At 46.4% G+C, this 10,000-nt stretch overlaps 1 pseudogene; it reads right to left on the reverse strand.

Moving 5' to 3' along the window:
- Positions 1-8,563: 8,563 nt before the first annotated feature.
- The window catches only part of LOC128717573 (large subunit ribosomal RNA), a 6,024-nt pseudogene continuing 4,587 nt past the window's right edge, over positions 8,564-10,000 (reverse strand).

A 10,000-nucleotide genomic window follows, 5' to 3' on the forward strand; every position in this document is an offset into this window, starting at 1 on the left:
AGCTATTCCAATCTATGCGTCCAACTGGTGAACATTATGTTGTGAAGGCGAGCTCCACTGTACTTACCACCGGGTATGGTGTTCGTACAACCATCAGTAAACATGTGAACCAACGACGATCGAAGGAATAAATTCCGTTCTCAGCATCGTTGGCTATAATCGGGCAATTTACGGGCTTGCAATCCTCTCCTTTCCATGACTACCGGAGCAGTCTGGAATGTGTGTTTCCAGCAATCCAACACTATGTGAGCTATTCCAATCTATGCGTCCAACTGGTGAACATTATGTTGTGAAGGCGAGCTCCACTGTACTTACCACCGGGTATGGTGTTCGTACAACCATCAGTAAACATGTGAACCAACGACGATCGAAGGAATAAATTCCGTTCTCAGCATCGCTGGCTATGATCGGGCAATTTACGGGCTTGCAATCCTCTCCTTTCCATGACTACCGGAGCAGTCTGGAATGTGTGTTTCCAGCAATCCAACACTATGTGAGCTATTCCAATCTATGCGTCCAACTGGTGAACATTATGTTGTGAAGGCGAGCTCCACTGTACTTACCACCGGGTATGGTGTTCGTACAACCATCAGTAAACATGTGAACCAACGACGATCGAAGGAATAAATTCCGTTCTCAGCATCGTTGGCTATGATCGGGCAATTTACGGGCTTGCAATCCTCCTATGGACCTGGCAATGTATGGTAGTGTTTCCTGCTGCTTTCCTGATTTGGATGTGTACCATGGCCTTTATCAGGCACTCTCTACTAGCTCCGGAATCGAACCCTGATTCCCGCTTCCCGTCACAACCATGGTAGTCCTCTACACTACCATCAATAGTTGATGGGGCACAGTCAAGTGAAAGATCGGTACCAGACTTCAACTCAATCGGCCGATTGGTTTAACTAATAAGTGCACCGGTCCTACCACCTTCAGAAGCAGCATTCCCGGCCTGTTGCATGTATTAGCTCTGGTTTTCATCAATCTTCCCCTGCTGTGTTATACTGAGCTTATGCGGTTTCTCGATTGTCGTGCAAAGTGTGTTATCACACATACCCAATATGCTCAACTCTCATGTTCGTTTGACGCACCAAACTTTATTAGTGATGCACCACACAACAGGTTTTAATATACGCGATCGTGTGTGTTTCAGTGTGAACTTGGTGCGCCAAGTCCATTTGTGATGCATCACTTAGCTAACCATCTTTCGGGACTGTTTAGGGTATGTGCTCCTCCACATCTATGCTTACTCGTACACATTCTCTGTCAATAGGTTTAAGATCGGGCATTCTACCATATCATTGCCTTAATGCTTTCAAATTCAGGCTACCAAGGTAACCTAATTGCGTTCGAAACTCAACTTGTGAGCTGTCGGCCCTAGAAGTTTTTTAGGCTGCTAGGACCTCTCTCTATATTTTGCCTTTGGACTTCTCGAAGCTCAACTTGTGAGCAGTTCCATGCACCACTACCCGTATCTCTTAGCTTAGTTCTAGCCATGTGCGTTCAAAGCTCAACGTTAAGCTGTGTCCTGCACCACAATCGTTATATAATAAGCTTATCTCTAAGCTTTTTTGCGTTCAATGCTCAACGTTAAGCTATCCCTTCGCTTAGAACCTCGCTCTACATTTTGCCTTTGGACTTCTCGAAGCTCAACTTGTGAGCTGTTCCATGCACCACTATAGGTATCTCTTAGCTTAGTTCTAGCCATGTGCGTTCAAAGCTCAACGTTAAGCTGTGTTCTGCACCACAATCCTTATATAATAAGCTTATCTCTAAGCTTTTTTGCGTTCAATGCTCAACGTTAAGCTATCCCTTCGCTTAGAACCTCGCTCTACATTTTGCCTTTGGACTTCTCGAAGCTCAACTTGTGAGCAGTTCCATGCACCACTATAGGTATCTCTTAGCTTAGTTCTAGCCATGTGCGTTCAAAGCTCAACGTTAAGCGGCCTCATGCACCACAACCCTTGTATCTTAAGCTTATCTCTAAGCTTTTTTGCGTTCAATGCTCAACGTTAAGCTATCCCTTCGCTTAGAACCTCGCTCTATATTCAACTTTCAGATACCTCAAAGCTCAACTTATGTGGTCTGCAATTGCTCTTGAACGGGTACAATTTCTGACAGAGGGGGGTTTTTGGCCCAAATTATGCATTATTAGTTTAACCTCCGTCGCAGAACCACATTTGACCAGGTCGAGAAAAAAATTTTTTCGTGACGACCTGGTCCCCCATAGTAGGGAATGAACATGACATCTTAACCATATTTGACCATTTTCAAATTTCTCGTCGCGGAATGATGACTTTACTAGTAAAATTTGTTCCGGGTAGGGACCTCCCATACAAAATTTTCATCGCTCCAAAAGTGATTTCGTTTCACTTTTCAACATTTACAAGGTCCATAAATCATGTTTTGAGACGATATGGAAAAAAAAATTTTTTGCCCGTCTCGACCAACTCGACCGATGGTGACCACAGCAGGGTGCTCCATACAAATTTTCCTTATGTGGAATTTTTCAGTGTAAAATAAGGTTTCTCCAATCGATCGCGGGTTTCACTTTTCATCATTTGCTAGGTCTAACTATGATGTTTTGAGTGGTCCCGCAAAAATTTTTTCTCTTAGCCAGTCGACCCTTTCGTCCATGTCGGTGTGTTCTGCAGTAGGGTGCTCCATACAAATTTTCCTTATGTGGAATTTTTCAGTGTAAAATAAGGTTTCTCCAATCGATCGCGGGTTTCACTTTTCATCATTTGCTAGGTCTAACTATGATGTTTTGAGTGGTCCCGCAAAAATTTTTTCTTGGACCGGGCCTTCCTTCCCGGCCCTGTCGGTGTGTTCTGCAGTAGGGTGCTCCATACAAATTTTCCTTATGTGGAATTTTTCAGTGTAAAATAAGGTTTCTCCAATCGATCGCGGGTTTCACTTTTCATCATTTGCTAGGTCTAACTATGATGTTTTGAGTGGTCCCGCAAAAATTTTTTCTTGGACCGGGCCTTCCTTCCCGGCCCTGTCGGTGTGCTCTGCAGTAGGGTGCTCCATACAAATTTTCCTTATGTGGAATTTTTCAGTGTAAAATAAGGTTTCTCCAATCGATCGCGGGTTTCACTTTTCATCATTTGCTAGGTCTAACTATGATGTTTTGAGTGGTCCCGCAAAAATTTTTTCTTGGACCGGGCCTTCCTTCCCGGCCCTGTCGGTGTGCTCTGCAGTAGGGTGCTCCATACAAATTTTCCTTATGTGGAATTTTTCAGTGTAAAATAAGGTTTCTCCAATCGATCGCGGGTTTCACTTTTCATCATTTGCTAGGTCTAACTATGATGTTTTGAGTGGTCCCGCAAAAATTTTTTCTTGGACCGGGCCTTCCTTCCCGGCCCTGTCGGTGTGCTCTGCAGTAGGGTGCTCCATACAAATTTTCCTTATGTGGAATTTTTCAGTGTAAAATAAGGTTTCTCCAATCGATCGCGGGTTTCACTTTTCATCATTTGCTAGGTCTAACTATGATGTTTTGAGTGGTCCCGCAAAATTTTTTTCTTGGACCGGGCCTTCCTTCCCGGCCCTGTCGGTGTGCTCTGCAGTAGGGTGCTCCATACAAATTTTCCTTATGTGGAATTTTTCAGTGTAAAATAAGGTTTCTCCAATCGATCGCGGGTTTCACTTTTCATCATTTGCTAGGTCTAACTATGATGTTTTGAGTGGTCCCGCAAAAATTTTTTCTTGGACCGGGCCTTCCTTCCCGGCCCTGTCGGTGTGCTCTGCAGTAGGGTGCTCCATACAAATTTTCCTTATGTGGAATTTTTCAGTGTAAAATAAGGTTTCTCCAATCGATCGCGGGTTTCACTTTTCATCATTTGCTAGGTCTAACTATGTTGTTTTGAGTGGTCCCGCAAAATTTTTTTCTTGGACCGGGCCTTCCTTCCCGGCCCTGTCGGTGTGCTCTGCAGTAGGGTGCTCCATACAAATTTTCCTTATGTGGAATTTTTCAGTGTAAAATAAGGTTTCTCCAATCGATCGCGGGTTTCACTTTTCATCATTTGCTAGGTCTAACTATGATGTTTTGAGTGGTCCCGCAAAAATTTTTTCTTGGACCGGGCCTTCCTTCCCGGCCCTGTCGGTGTGCTCTGCAGTAGGGTGCTCCATACAAATTTTCCTTATGTGGAATTTTTCAGTGTAAAATAAGGTTTCTCCAATCGATCGCGGGTTTCACTTTTCATCATTTGCTAGGTCTAACTATGATGTTTTGAGTGGTCCCGCAAAAATTTTTTCTTGGACCGGGCCTTCCTTCCCGGCCCTGTCGGTGTGCTCTGCAGTAGGGTGCTCCATACAAATTTTCCTTATGTGGAATTTTTCAGTGTAAAATAAGGTTTCTCCAATCGATCGCGGGTTTCACTTTTCATCATTTGCTAGGTCTAACTATGATGTTTTGAGTGGTCCCGCAAAAATTTTTTCTTGGACCGGGCCTTCCTTCCCGGCCCTGTCGGTGTGCTCTGCAGTAGGGTGCTCCATACAAATTTTCCTTATGTGGAATTTTTCAGTGTAAAATAAGGTTTCTCCAATCGATCGCGGGTTTCACTTTTCATCATTTGCTAGGTCTAACTATGATGTTTTGAGTGGTCCCGCAAAAATTTTTTCTTGGACCGGGCCTTCCTTCCCGGCCCTGTCGGTGTGCTCTGCAGTAGGGTGCTCCATACAAATTTTCCTTATGTGGAATTTTTCAGTGTAAAATAAGGTTTCTCCAATCGATCGCGGGTTTCACTTTTCATCATTTGCTAGGTCTAACTATGATGTTTTGAGTGGTCCCGCAAAAATTTTTTCTTGGACCGGGCCTTCCTTCCCGGCCCTGTCGGTGTGCTCTGCAGTAGGGTGCTCCATACAAATTTTCCTTATGTGGAATTTTTCAGTGTAAAATAAGGTTTCTCCAATCGATCGCGGGTTTCACTTTTCATCATTTGCTAGGTCTAACTATGATGTTTTGAGTGGTCCCGCAAAAATTTTTTCTTGGACCGGGCCTTCCTTCCCGGCCCTGTCGGTGTGCTCTGCAGTAGGGTGCTCCATACAAATTTTCCTTATGTGGAATTTTTCAGTGTAAAATAAGGTTTCTCCAATCGATCGCGGGTTTCACTTTTCATCATTTGCTAGGTCTAACTATGATGTTTTGAGTGGTCCCGCAAAAATTTTTTCTTGGACCGGGCCTTCCTTCCCGGCCCTGTCGGTGTGCTCTGCAGTAGGGTGCTCCATACAAATTTTCCTTATGTGGAATTTTTCAGTGTAAAATAAGGTTTCTCCAATCGATCGCGGGTTTCACTTTTCATCATTTGCTAGGTCTAACTATGATGTTTTGAGTGGTCCCGCAAAAATTTTTTCTTGGACCGGGCCTTCCTTCCCGGCCCTGTCGGTGTGCTCTGCAGTAGGGTGCTCCATACAAATTTTCCTTATGTGGAATTTTTCAGTGTAAAATAAGGTTTCTCCAATCGATCGCGGGTTTCACTTTTCATCATTTGCTAGGTCTAACTATGATGTTTTGAGTGGTCCCGCAAAAATTTTTTCTTGGACCGGGCCTTCCTTCCCGGCCCTGTCGGTGTGCTCTGCAGTAGGGTGCTCCATACAAATTTTCCTTATGTGGAATTTTTCAGTGTAAAATAAGGTTTCTCCAATCGATCGCGGGTTTCACTTTTCATCATTTGCTAGGTCTAACTATGATGTTTTGAGTGGTCCCGCAAAAATTTTTTCTTGGACCGGGCCTTCCTTCCCGGCCCTGTCGGTGTGCTCTGCAGTAGGGTGCTCCATACAAATTTTCCTTATGTGGAATTTTTCAGTGTAAAATAAGGTTTCTCCAATCGATCGCGGGTTTCACTTTTCATCATTTGCTAGGTCTAACTATGATGTTTTGAGTGGTCCCGCAAAAATTTTTTCTTGGACCGGGCCTTCCTTCCCGGCCCTGTCGGTGTGCTCTGCAGTAGGGTGCTCCATACAAATTTTCCTTATGTGGAATTTTTCAGTGTAAAATAAGGTTTCTCCAATCGATCGCGGGTTTCACTTTTCATCATTTGCTAGGTCTAACTATGATGTTTTGAGTGGTCCCGCAAAAATTTTTTCTTGGACCGGGCCTTCCTTCCCGGCCCTGTCGGTGTGCTCTGCAGTAGGGTGCTCCATACAAATTTTCCTTATGTGGAATTTTTCAGTGTAAAATAAGGTTTCTCCAATCGATCGCGGGTTTCACTTTTCATCATTTGCTAGGTCTAACTATGATGTTTTGAGTGGTCCCGCAAAATTTTTTTCTTGGACCGGGCCTTCCTTCCCGGCCCTGTCGGTGTGCTCTGCAGTAGGGTGCTCCATACAAATTTTCCTTATGTGGAATTTTTCAGTGTAAAATAAGGTTTCTCCAATCGATCGCGGGTTTCACTTTTCATCATTTGCTAGGTCTAACTATGATGTTTTGAGTGGTCCCGCAAAAATTTTTTCTTGGACCGGGCCTTCCTTCCCGGCCCTGTCGGTGTGCTCTGCAGTAGGGTGCTCCATACAAATTTTCCTTATGTGGAATTTTTCAGTGTAAAATAAGGTTTCTCCAATCGATCGCGGGTTTCACTTTTCATCATTTGCTAGGTCTAACTATGATGTTTTGAGTGGTCCCGCAAAATTTTTTTCTTGGACCGGGCCTTCCTTCCCGGCCCTGTCGGTGTGCTCTGCAGTAGGGTGCTCCATACAAATTTTCCTTATGTGGAATTTTTCAGTGTAAAATAAGGTTTCTCCAATCGATCGCGGGTTTCACTTTTCATCATTTGCTAGGTCTAACTATGATGTTTTGAGTGGTCCCGCAAAAATTTTTTCTTGGACCGGGCCTTCCTTCCCGGCCCTGTCGGTGTGCTCTGCAGTAGGGTGCTCCATACAAATTTTCCTTATGTGGAATTTTTCAGTGTAAAATAAGGTTTCTCCAATCGATCGCGGGTTTCACTTTTCATCATTTGCTAGGTCTAACTATGATGTTTTGAGTGGTCCCGCAAAAATTTTTTCTCTTAGCCAATCGACCCTTTCGACCATGTCGGTGTGTTCTGCAGTAGGGTGCTCCAACCAAGTTTTCCTAATGAAAGTTTTTCGTGGTTTCGTGTGAGTTAAAAACTCCGGAACTTGGCTTATTTTCACCATAATTTCCACATATGGTGACCAACTCAATAAAGGTTTTGTGCGTATCCTATGGACAGTTTTTCGCGTTCAACTTGGTGAACTAGGGTTGTTTTCCCGAAGGGTAAAAAAATCTGGACTTAGCCAAATTTTGAAATCTCCAACCAATCTTGGCCTGTTAGATTATCTTGGTTGGGTTGCTATGGGCTGGTACGGCCTACTTGATAGGCAATGTTTCAACTCTTGGAAGCTTTCGTGGTTGTTTAGAACTGTCCATGGCCTTCTTGATAGAAATGGCTTATGGTGGCCATGGACTTAGCAAAATTTTGAAGTCTCCAACCAATCTTGGCCTGTTAGAGTATCTTGGTTGGGTTGCTATGGGCTGGTACGGCCTACTTGATAGGCAATGTTTCAACTCTTGGAAGCTTTCGTGGTTGCTAAGCACTGTTCGTGGCCTTCTTGATAGAAATGGCTTATGGTGGCCATGGACTTAGCCAAATTTTGAATTCTCCAACCAATCTTGGCCTGTTAGAGTATCTTGGTTGGGTTGCTATGGGCTGGTACGGCCTACTTGATAGGCAATGTTTCAACTCTTGGCCGCTTTCGTGGTTGCTAAGCACTGTTCATGGCCTTCTTGATAGAAATGGCTTATGGTGGCCATGGACTTAGCCAAATTTTGAAATCTCCAACCAATCTTGGCCTGTTAGAGTATCTTGGTTGGGTTGCTATGGGCTGGTACGGCCTACTTGATAGGCAATGTTTCAACTCTTGGAAGCTTTCGTGGTTGCTAAGCACAGTTCGTGGCCTTCTTGATAGAAATGGCTTATGGTGGCCATGGACTTAGCAAAATTTTGAAGTCTCCAACCAATCTTGGCCTGTTAGATTATCTTGGTTGGGTTGCTATGGGCTGGTACGGCCTACTTGATAGGCAATGTTTCAACTCTTGGAAGCTTTCGTGGTTGCTAAGCACTGTTCGTGGCCTTCTTGATAGAAATGGCTTATGGTGGCCATGGACTTAGCCAAATTTTGAATTCTCCAACCAATCTTGGCCTGTTAGAGTATCTTGGTTGGGTTGCTATGGGCTGGTACGGCCTACTTGATAGGCAATGTTTCAACTCTTGGAAGCTTTCGTGGTTGCTTAGGATCAAAATCCCGACGAGAAAGGTTTCCCGGACTTATAAAAATAACCGATTAGCCCCAAGGACACATCTTCCTTGAAAGGCTAATCATGCACCACACACCACACCACCCATAGGCTTGCAAGCAGCACTCTTGTCGAGTGCAGCAAGCCTATGCTCACATCAACTACCGTACACGTACCACCATAGGCTTGCAAGCAGCACTCTTGTCGAGTGCAGCAAGCCTATGCTCATCAACTACCATACGTACCACCACAGCCTTGCAAGCAGCACTCTTGTCGAGTGCAGCAAGCCTATACTCCACGAACTAACCACTTCACCACCAAGCATGGGTCGCCTGAGAGGATCGATGCGAACGCATCTCTACAACTCGCAGCTCCCAGCCTGTAGTCCCGTCGTTTGCGGGCGGTCGAAGGTGTCGAAACTAGTTGTATCCACGGTCGACGGGAGCACAGCCACCAGGGTTCCCTGTGATAAGGTACTTCCACGTGCAGCGTGCACCCGCCCGTTGCGGCTCAGTCTAGTGCTATAGCGGGGATGAGACGGCAGTGTGCACGGGGCAGCACCGACGGATCTCAGAGGGTTGTTAAGCCCGCTAGCTTCCGATCACCTAATGGGTTTATGATGCGCTATCAGCTCGGATTGGATACGACCTTAGAGGCGTTCAGGCATAATCCAGCGGACGTAGCGTCATACCAAAGTCCGGTCGAACTAGTATTGAGCCAGTGGTCCGTACCTGTGGTTCCTCTCGTACTGCACAGGAATTCCGTTAAGATAGCAGCATACAGCACACACCAGTAGGGTAAAACTAACCTGTCTCACGACGGTCTAAACCCAGCTCACGTTCCCTTGAAAGGGTGAACAATCCTACGCTTGGTGAATTTTGCTTCACAATGATAGGAAGAGCCGACATCGAAGGATCAATAAGCCACGTCGCTATGAACGCTTGGCGGCCACAAGCCAGTTATCCCTGTTGCTGGCGAGCGGGACGACGCCGGAAGCAGCGACGGGACTGGCGGAGACGGCGGTAGCAATGATCAGCTCGTGGATGGCGCAACACCACCTGGAGCTCGCTCCGGCCAAGACCGAGCTGGTCATTGTGTCTACGATGAGACGAGACAACACCCGAGTCCCGGTGAGTATCAATGGCGTAGAGAAACTGCCGACCCGCACCTTGAAATATTTAGGAGTTGTCATCGAGGACCACTTGTCGTGGAGGCCACACGTAGAGCAGGCCACGACGAAAGCGCTCCGTGTGGCGCAGGGGATTTCCCGGCTGCTCCGAAATCATGGTGGGCCAAAGAGTGCGAAGCGGCGGCTGCTTGCATCGGTGGTGGACTCCACCCTCCGCTACGCCGCGCCGATTTGGCACGAGGCAGTCCGGCTCCGGGAGTGTTGCAGACAGCTGAACCGCGTGCAAGGACTGTACGCACGGCCAGTAGCTCGCACCTTCATTACAGTGCGCCATGAGGTGGCAACGGTCCTTGCCAGCGTCATCCCCATCGTGCTGCAGGTGACGGAAGACGCTCGCTGCTACCAGCGGCATCGGACGACGGGAGCAAGTCTACGCGAACTGCGCACCGAGGAGCGGATAAACACGATGGTCGAGTGGCAGCGTCAGTGGGACCAGCTAGAATCGGAAAGCCGCTACACCCGATGGACGCACCGGACCATCCCGGACTTGGCGGCATGGAAGAACCGGCAACACGGAGAGATGACTTTCCACCTTGCACAGATCCTCTCCGGCCATG

Source organism: Anopheles marshallii (genome assembly GCF_943734725.1).
Source record: "Anopheles marshallii chromosome X unlocalized genomic scaffold, idAnoMarsDA_429_01 X_unloc_66, whole genome shotgun sequence".
Lineage (NCBI taxonomy): Eukaryota > Metazoa > Arthropoda > Insecta > Diptera > Culicidae > Anopheles > Anopheles marshallii.